The following is an 11,286-nucleotide window of genomic DNA, read 5'->3' on the forward strand; positions in this document are numbered from 1 at the left end:
GTTTCTGAACATGAAGCCTAGCTCAAAATATGGCTAGAAATGGATAGATCATGCTTTAAGGACTTCAAAAATGCAAAAAACATCAAAAACGGGGCTAGGGAGTACTTACAATCAAGCTTGAAAAGTTGAAAAACCCTAGCTATGGAGTGCTTGAGAATTTTAGCTATAGCATGGAGAATATGAGAAAATTTTGCTTGATTTTTCCTTTTTTATTATTTTATTAACCAAATGACCAAAATGCCATTTTCACTAAACTTTTAAATTTTATCCGTGCATGCCCATTTTTGTCCATAAAAATAGAAATTGGGAAAATTATTATTTAAGGACCTCTAATTAATAATCCAAAGCTATTTCATACTAAAAGCTTCTAGAACACAAGTTTTACAACTTATCCAATTTAGTCCCTAAAGTCAAATTGGACACTTTACTCACAAGACTTCATCATGAAAGTTTAACAAAAGCATGGAATCATATTATAGACTTCATAATATTCATAAAATATATATTTCTATTTCAGATTTGTGGTCTCAAAACCACTGTTCTAACTAGGCCCTAATTATAATTTTCCCCCTTTAGGGATTTTCATCCCTGAAAATCTTATCGATGAAAAGGTTTGGGTATTGTTTCCTCATGTTTTCCTCAGTCTCCCATGTAGCTTCTTCAACCCCATGTCTTTTCCATAAAACTTTCACAAGAGCAATACTTTTTTTCTCAATTGCTTGAATTCCCGGGCCAAAATCTTAATAAGCTCTTCGCTATAAGTCATATCTGATCAGATCTTGACCTCTGTCGGCGAAATCATGTGATAAGGATCAGGTCGATATCGGTGCAACATAGGCACATGGAACACATCATGAATCTTTTCCAATTCGGCTGGTAAGGCTAACCGATAGGCAACTAGCCCTACTCTCTCGATGATCTACCTCAACGATGTTTTGTGACAGCCTTAAAATGACCCGAGTCGGAATGTGGTTTTGGGACCACAAAACTGAGGCATAAAAATAATTTAAAATTTATTTTGATGCCTATAATGTGTGTTAACTCATGTGTGACATTTTTGATGTTTTGATTTAGAGTTATAAATGTGAATTTCACTAGAAAGGACCTAGTAGTAAACTTTGAAAGTATGATGGGAAATGTGTGATGACTAGTTGATCATGCATGCAAAAATGAGGGTTTGCATGTCAAATTTCCCATTTAAGAACTAGTGGCCGCCATGACAAAGGGGATGGGCAAAAAAAATGTCATGAAACATGTTTTGTAAGTGGTTTATGTTGGAATAAATAAAATAAGTTGTATGGTAATAAGAAAATGAAAAAAAAAAATTTGTGTGAAGGCTTCTCCCCCTCCCTTTTGCCGTGAGTTGAAGAAAAGCAAAGAAAAAAAAATTGTTCATCCTTTTTCATTCCTTTTGGCCGAAAATACTAAGGAAGAAGGAAGGAGTTTTGCTTCATGCTTGGTTTGGAAGAGGATTAGGAGGAGGTTTGGCCATACTTGTATCTAGATTAAGGTATGTTTGAGGTTGTGCCATGAGATTCATGCATGTTTTTAGTTGATAGCTTGATGCTCTTATTATCCCATGGTTCAAATCTTTGTTATATCATGGGGATGGTATTTGGCCAAGGTGGATTTTGTGTTAATGCCATTGCATGTTAAATATGAAGCTTGCTAATGATACATGTGATGGTGGATTGATGGCTCTTGGACTTTCTTTTTAGTATTTTGAGTAAGACATTAAGTTCTTTATTTAATCATGACCAAAAATTATGGTGTTGTGATGTATTCGCCATGGTACATCCATAAGTATGATTTATGCTCATTGCATGGAAAGTAAGATTTGTGTTTTGGATTTATGTTCATGTTTAGTTACAATCAACTTGAGATTCGGCTCTAGCTTATATATATGTATATATGTTTGCACATGATGTATTGGTATGACATATATACTATCTCAAGGTATATATTTACTTATGATGATGTTTCGGTTATGAAGGAAATGATAGATGTGTATTGAGTTACAATATGGAATGCATTAGTTAGTAAAATGTATGCTGTTTTTGTGTGGTATTAAGTGTATAATTGGCCTCGACATGGACATGCATATTCGGCCACATGAAGGGGGGGTTAGTGTGCATGCATTCGGTTAGAGGCAAGCATATTGATGCCTATTCTTGGCTTGGAAAAGTCGGATAAGGAGAGTACTAACTAATGTGTTGAATTCGATTCATGATTTCGTACACATGTGACTCTAATGTCTAATGTATATAAGGGCTAAGTACCTTGAGCTTCACTTTGATGTTTGAATGAATTGTATTGAATTGCTTGTTGTGATTAAAAATTGTGCATGACCATTGTGTATTTGAGCTAAAGGATGGCCATATGACCATTTAAACTCCTTGTCATATTCGCCATAAGCTATCATAATGAGATTTTAATAAGTTAAATTTGTGTGAATTAGCTCAAGAGCTTAGAGGACCACAGTTGGATAAGGAAAGGAAAAAGTGATCGAATAGCCGTCGAAATCGTTCGACAACATCCGAGGTAAGTCTTGAGTAATGACCCTACTTGAATTATATTGAAATGATTTGTCATATTATGGCGGACAGTAGAATGTGCGTAGGGACTAAGTTATAAAGTCAATTGAAATCATGCTCTTTGTGTGTGGCTATTGAGCCGAAATTGGAAAGGTTTGATAAATGTTTTGTGTTTGAGCCTTAGTAACGAGAATGAAATATGGTTGTGTCGTGATTATTGATATATGTGTACATGAACATTTGAATGATACCCGGGCTAAGTCCCGAAGGCATTTATGCTAGTGATTATATCCGGGCTAAGACCAAGGCATTCGTATGAAGTTGTTATATCCGGCTAAGACCAAGGCATTTGTGCAAGTTACCAAATCCGGGTTAAGACCCGAAGGCAATTGTGCTTGTGGTTATATCCGGCTAAATTCCGAAGAAACTCGGTTTGAAGGTGAGCGTTTTGGTGCTGTAATAAATTCAGTTAATACGCTCGAAAAACCCATACGATAAGGTATGTTCACATGTGCATCGGAAAAGTTGATTCGTTTGAAATAGTGTTCGTTCAATCGACTAACGAACTTTCAGCTCTTAGATAGGATGATACCTTGTGTGTATATGTTGATGAAGTGTGAAGTAAGTATGATTATGAGAATATGTATTAATAAAGTGATTCATTTAGCTATGTGAATGTAATACTTTAGTCAAAGCTGATTTCATTACTTGAGACTTACTAAGCATTAAAATGCTTACCCCGTTGCTTTGGCTCTCTGTTTTATAGATTTTGCTCGTTAGCTATTGGATTCAGGATTATCGAAGTCGAAGTCATCCACACTATCAAAGCCACCTTTTGGTACAAATTTTGGTTGAACTTTGAAATGGCATGTATAGGACTACTCTTTCGTTTGTTGGTCATAGACCCCTTTGATTTTGTATAAATTTGGATAGCCATGCGAAAATGGCTTATATACACTTTGGCATGGTATCATAATCATTTTGTATGTTGTTCATTAAGAGGTATGGAAATGTTTTGAAACGATTAGCCATTGGAATGGTTAATCATGATCATTCCTTGTGCCATGTATGCTAAAAGGGCTAGTTGAATCAAAGAAATTATGAAGTAGGTAAAGGTTACCTTGAAAACAGATGCTGACAGCAGCAGTAATGTGGATGTGAAAAATCAGTAAAAATAGTAGGAATGGAATTAAATAGTGAATAAATTATGTAAATGAACCTTGATGAATCTAATTTCATATGGAAGAAACAAAACGGTCATATGAGTTATATGTTAAGAGATATTAAAGTTCTCGTGAAACAGGGCCGGAACGGTTTCTGGATCCCCTGTTCCGACTTTGGAAATTTATTGTAAATTAACCAGAGATAATTAGGAGTCATGCCATATATTTATAGGATCCCCTTTGAGTCTAGTTTCTATAGAAACAAACGACATCAGTATTGAAGCTCTGTACAGGGAGATATCTAAGTCGTAATGTGCGAAGGTCAGTGTAGTCGATCCCTGTAACAGGGGAGACTTTAACTAATAAACTGTACTAATTGACCCGACCAAAAATTCTAGAAAACATTTTGTGGATGGACATATGAGTCTAATTTCAGGGAAAAATTACGAAACTGATTTTCGAGCTTTGAAACTCAAGATATGATTTTTAAGGCGACAGTGATGCGGTAACCAGCTTGTCTGGAAAATTTTAAATGGACTGTGAAAATGATTAAGTCAAGTTTGTGTGCACCTTGTGTTCGACTCTGGTAACGGACTCGGGTATGGGGTGTTACAATTTTATTGGTATCAGAGCTACGGTTTAGTCGATTCTAGGACTACCGCAATGCGTTTGGGTCTCGCTATACATGCCATTTTATGTGATTATTTGATAGTGTGGTGATTTCTGACGTTTGAATTTGTGTTTATTTATAGTAATGGATCCTGATCCCAACCGAGCGATAGCTGATGATGTGGAGAGTGTGGCGCCTACTCCCGCACAAGGGACAGTGCCGGCGGACTCTCAACCTGTTGCTAGCAATCCGAATGATGAGGCTAGGCAAGCTTTCTATAGCGTGATGAATGATTGGTTCAACCAATACATTCGAACTAACACTATTGTTCCACAACCTCCATTCCCGACTAATACAACCCCGCACCTACAATGCCTCCGTGAATCGACCAAATAAGGTCCAATAAGCCCCAGTTGATGAATCCGAAAACATGGGGCTACTGAATTTAAAGCTACGGATAGCGACGATGCCGAGCAAGCTGAATTTTGGTTGGACAACACTATCCGGTTTTCGATGAGCTATCTTGTACACCGATGAATGCCTAAAGTGTACTATCTCCTTGCTACGTGATTACGCTTACTATTGGTGGTGTACTCGACTTCATTGTGCCCGAGAGCAAGCAACTTGGGAGTTTTTCCAAACCGAGTTTGAAAAAAGTATATCATCGAGATTTATGGATCAAAAGCGGAAGGAATTTCTTGAACTTAAACAAGGTTCCATGTCGGTTCTGAGACTATGAACGAAAATTTGTGAGGCTTAGCCGATGCAGCGAGAATGCATTTCTTGAAGCGTGTGATGTAAACGCTCAAGATGGATGAATGATGATTTAAAGTCAGTATGTTGGCATTTTGGAAATCCGAGATTTTGTGGCTCTTGTCGAGCGGCGTGCAAAGCCGAGGAGCTCGAGATGGAGAAAAGAAAAGTGAAGTGGGAGCAAGGAGTTTCAGAAGAGGTCTTGGGAAGCCCTTCCTACAGTCATCAAAGAAATTTAGAGATGGCTTAGGCCGGTCTAGAGACACTTCGGGCTTTTCTAGACGAGATCGCGATCGACCCCTTGTGACCACACGAGTCACTTCGATCGCCAGTGGTGGAAATGATCATCGAGAGAGAACGGAGTGCCAGTATTGTGGCAAATGGCATTCTGGAAGTTGTAGATTCCGTGACCGCTCCTGTTACAAGTGCGGATCAGTTGACCACTTCATTAAAGATTGCCCAAGGTTGTCTGAACAGAATGTAGATCAGAGTGGGAAACCGAGCGCTACCACTGCTCGAGGTAGACCATCTAGAAATACGGGCAATGCTAGTGGTGGTCAGAGAGGATCTAGAGATGCTACGACCAGATCCGAGGCTCACGCTCCTGCTAGGGCTTATGCCATACGCGCACGTGAGGATGCTTCCTCGCCAGATGTTATTACCGGTACTTTCACTCTCTTTGATACTAATGTGATTGCTTTGATTGACCCTGGTTCTACTCATTCTTATATATGCAAAACCTTAGCATCCAGTAAGACTTTACCTATCGAGTCTCATCGAGTTCGTAATTCGGTGTCAAATCCCTTGGGTCGTTTCGTGCTTGTCGACAAAGTGTGTAAGAAATGCCCCTAGTAATTGAGGTTCTGTTTTCCCGGACTTGATGCTTTTGCCGTTCGATGAATTTGATGTTATTCTTGGTTTGGATTGGTTCACCGTGCATGATACGGTTGTGAATTGCAAAAGCAAGACTATTGATTTGAGGTGCGCAAATAACGAGATGATCCGAGTTTAGTCTACGGACTTGAAAGGGTTGCCAGCTGTAATATCATCAATGTTGGCCCAGAAATATGTAAGAAAAGGGTGCGAAGCATACCTTGCGTATGTACTTGATGATAAGGAGTTAAAAATAAAACCCGAATCTGTGCCGGTGGTTTGTGAATACCCGGATGTTTTTCCCGAAGAATTACCGAGTTTGCCACCTGTTTAGGAGATAGAGTTTGGTATTGAGCTTGTACCTGGGACCACACCGATTTCGATAGCTCCGTATCGTATGGCACTAACGGAATTAAAGGAGTTGAAAGCTCAGTTGCAAGAGTTGGTGGATAGAGGTTTTGCTCGGCCGAGTTTTTCACCTTGGGGTGCACTAGTGTTGTTTGTGAAAAAGAAGGACGGAACCATGAGGTTGTGCATCGACTATCGTCAGCTTAATAAAGTGACAATAAAGAACAAATATCCGTTACCGCGTATCGATGATTTGTTCGATCAACTGAAGGGAGCCTCAGTGTTCTCAAAAATAGATTTGAGATTAGGCTATTATCGATTCTTGAATCCGAGATTCGGACATACCCAAAACTGCCTTCAGAACGAGATATGGTCACTACGAGTTCTTAGTGATGCCGTTTGGGCTCACTAATGCCCCTGCGGTATTTATGGATTTGATGAATCGGATCTTGAGACCATATTTGGATCGGTTCGTAGTTGTGTTCATTGCGACATCTTGGTCTATTCAAGAGATGAGACCGAACATGCGAGCACCGAGATTAGTGTTACAAATATTACGGGATAAGCAGTTATATGCTAAGTTCAGCAAGTGTGAGTTCTGGTTAAGAGAGGTTAGCTTCTTGGCTCATGTGGTATCTGCATCGGTATTCGAGTCGACCGAGCAAAATTTCAGCCATACTTAGCTGGAAGCCTCCAAGAAATATTCTTGAGGTTCGAGCTTTTTGGGACTTGCCGGTTACTACCGACGGTTTGTAAAAGGATTCTCGATGATAGCCACACCCATGACGAAACTGCTTTAGAAAGAGGTCAAGTTTGAATGGACGGAAAAGTGTCAGAAAAGTTTCGATCAATTGAAAACTCATTTGACTGGAAGCTCAGATTAGTGCAGCCCGAATCTGGCAAAGAGTTTGTCATCTATAGTGACGCCTCCCTACTTGGGTTAGGTTGCATATTGATGCAAGAAGGTCGAGTTGTGGCCTATGTGTCGAGACAATTAAAGCCACATGAGAAAAATTATCCGACCCATGATCTCGAATTGGCTGCCATCGTATTCGCCTTAAAGATATGGCGATATTACTTATTTGGTGAGAAGTGCCATGTGTATTCGGATCACAAAAGTCTCAAATATTTGATGACTCAAAGAGACTTAAATCTGCGACAAAGACGTTGGCTCGAGTTGTTAAAAGATTATGAGCTTGTCATTGATTATCACCCGGGAAAGGCTAATGTGGTTGCGGACGCCTTAAGCCGAAAATCGCTGTTTGCTTTACGAGCTATGAATGTACACTTGTCTATTCTACCCGACAATGTGTTAATAGCCGAATTAAAGGCCAAACCATTATTGACTCATCAAATTCGTGAAGCTCAGAAAGTTGACGATGAGTTGGTTGCAAAACGGGCTAAGTGTGTTCCGAACAAGGAATCGGAGTTTCAAATTGATGATGACGATTGTTTGAGATTTAGAAGTCGTCTGTGTGTTCCAAAGAATTCGAAACTTATTTCGATAATTCTGAACGAAGCCCATTGTAGCCGAATGGCAATCCACCCGGGGAGTACGAAGATGTACAACGATTTAAAACGTCGGTTTTGGTGGCATGGTATGAAACGAGACATCTCCGACTTTGTTTCGAGATGTTTAATATGTCAACAAGTGAAAGCGGAACATCAAGTGCCTTCAAGGTTACTTCAGCCGATCACGATACCCGAGTGGAAATGGGATCGAGTCACAATGGACTTTGTGTCCGGACTGCCATTGTCCGCAAGTAAGAAGGATGCGATTTGGGTTGTTGTTGATAGACTGACTAAGTCGGCTCACTTTATCCCCGTGCGTACGGATTTTCCATTGGATAAACTCGCTGAATTGTATGTTTCTTAGATTGTGAGATTACATGGGGTACCGATTTCTGTTGTGTCGGATAGAGATCCGAGATTCACCTCGCGATTTTGGAAGAAATTGCAAGAAGCTTTGGGTACCAAGCTGCATTTTAGCACCGCTTTTCATCCACAAACCAATGGTCAATCCGAGCGGATAATTCAGATACTTGAGGATATGTTGAGATGTTGCATCCTCGAGTTCAGTGGTTCATGGGAACGGTATTTACCTTTGATTGAATTCGCTTACAACAATAGTTTTCAATCAAGTATTAAGATGGCGCCTTACGAGGCCTTGTACGGGCGTAAATGCCGTACACCATTGTTTTGGACCGAGCTCGGTGAAAGTAAAATTTTCGGAGTGGATTTGATTAAAGATGCTGAACAGAAAGTAAAAGTAATCCGTGAAAATCTGAAGATAGCCTCCGATCGTCAGAAGTCGTACGCGGATCTAGTGTTTCTTAAAGTTTCGCCTTGGAAAAAGATACTCAGATTTGGCCGTAAAGGCAAATTGAGTCCGAGGTTCATCGGGCCATATGAAGTATCCGAACGAGTCGGTCCAGTTGCATATCGATTGATTTTGCCTCCAGAACTTGAAAAGATTCACGACATCTGTAACACCCCGAACCCGAGACCGTCGCCGGAGTCGAACGCGAGGTGTTAACAGACTTCAACCCACTTATTGACAATTTTCAGACAAGCTGCCAATCTGAGTACTAGTCGCTCTAAAATTCATAACTTGAGTTTTACAACTCGAAAATCAGTTCCGTAAATTTTTCCTGAAACTAGACTCATATGTCCATCTACATATTTTTTCTAGAATTTTGGTCGAGCCAATTAGTACAGTTTATTAGTTAAAGTCTCGCCTGTTGTAGGGATCGACTACACTGACCTTTGTGCGTTACGAATTGGATATCTCCCTGTACAGGGCTTCAATACTAATGCCGTTTGTTTCTATAGAAACTAGACTCAGAGAGGAATCTACACATATATGGAATGACTCCTAATTATCTCTGGTTAATTTACAATGATTTTCCAAAGTTGGAACAGGGGATCCAGAAACCGTTCTGGCCCTATTTCACAAGAACTTTAAAATCTGTTAACTTATAACTCATATGACCATTTCGTTTCTTCCATATGAAAGTAGATTCATCAAGGTACACTTACATAATTTATTTGCTATTTAATACCATTCCTACTATTTTTAGTGATTTTTCACATCCACGTCACTGCTGCTGTCAGCATCTGCCTTTAGTAGGCTTTACCTATTTCATACTTTCCATGATTCAATTGGCCCTTTTTACATACATAGCACAAAGCGTGATCATGATTAACCATTCCAATGGCTAATCGTTTCAAAATAATTCCATACCTCATAAGGGTCAACATACAAACGATTATAGTTCTATGCTAAAACGATATAAGCCATTTTCGCATGGCTATCCAAGTTTACACAAACCGGAAGGTACATGACCTTCAACAAAGGATGGTCCTATACATGCCATTTCAAAGTTCAACCAAAATTTGTACCAAAATGGGGCTTCGATAGTGTGGATGACTTGACTTCTTTGATCCCGAATCCGATAGCTAACGAGCGAAACCTATAAAACAGAGAGCCAAAGCAACGGGTAAGCATTTTAATGCTTAGTAAGTCTCAAGCAATGAAATCAGCTTTGACTAAGGTATTTTATTCACATGGCTAATTAAACCACTTTACTAATTCACATTCCCATACTCATACTTATTTCACATCACCGACCCTTATGTTCATACACAAAAGAACAACTTAGCCCAAGGCCGGTAGCTCGTTTATCAACTTAGCGATACTTACTTGTAAGAATTCAATTAGTACAAGCACATACAAACATACCTCATTGCTGGAATTTTCACAAGTGTATAAGCTGAAATTTTCACAGCAAGATTGCTCACTTCGAATCACATACTTTCGGATTTAACCGGATATAGCGATCAAGACGATTGCCTTCGGTCATAACCCGGATTTGGTGACTTGCACAAAGGCCTTCGGTCTTAGCCCGGATATATCAACTCGCACGAATGCCTTGGTCTTAGCCCGGATATATCAACTCGCACGAATGCCTTCGGTCTTAGCCGGATATATCAACTCGCACGAATGCCTTCGGTCTTAGCCGGATATATTTCCAATGTTCACTTACATATATATCAATATTCAAGACACGTCCATAGTTCATTTTCGTTACTAAAGCTCTAACACAAAATATCTATCAACCTTTACTATTTCGGCTCAATGGCCACACAAACAAGGAGCATAATTTTGATATAATTCAAGTAGGGTCATCACTCAAGACTTACCTTGGATGTTGTCGAGCGATTTCGACGGCTATTCAACTACTTTTTCCTTCCCTTTATCGGATTTAGCTCCCTTTGCTCTTGAGCTAATTTACACAAATTTAACTTATTAAAATCTCATCATGATAGCTTATGGCCGAATATGACAAGGAGTGTAAATGGTCATATGGCCATCCTTTAGCTCAAATACACAATGGTCATGCACATTTTACATCACAACAAGCAATTCAATACATTCAAACATCAACGTGAAGTTCAAAGTACTTGGCCCTTATATACATTAGGCATCAAAGTTGTATATGTACGAAATCATAAATCGAACTCAACACATTAGTTAATATTCCTCTTAGCGAATTTTCTAAGCCAAGAATAGGCATCAATATGCTTGCCTCAAACCGAATGCATGCACACTAATTACCCCTCATGTGGCGAATATACACTTAATACCACACAAAAAAAACAGCATACATTTTACTACTAACACATTACATATCGTAATTCATTGCACATCTCTTATTTACTTCATAATCAACACATCATCACAAGCAAATATACACTTTGAATTAGTATATATGTCATACCAATCCATCATGTGCAAACATATATTCATGTAGGTGCAAGGGCAATTCTCAAGTGGCTTATATCCAAATATATACACATTTCCAAAGCTTAAATCTTACTTACCATGCAACATGCATGAATTATACTTATGGATATATCATGGCGAATACCACAACACCACACCATTTCAATTTGGTCATGGTGAAACAAAGAACTTAGTATCTCATTCAAAAAAATGCTAAAA

Source organism: Gossypium arboreum, chromosome 4, assembly GCF_025698485.1.
Source record: "Gossypium arboreum isolate Shixiya-1 chromosome 4, ASM2569848v2, whole genome shotgun sequence".
In the NCBI taxonomy this organism is placed as follows: domain Eukaryota; kingdom Viridiplantae; phylum Streptophyta; class Magnoliopsida; order Malvales; family Malvaceae; genus Gossypium; species Gossypium arboreum.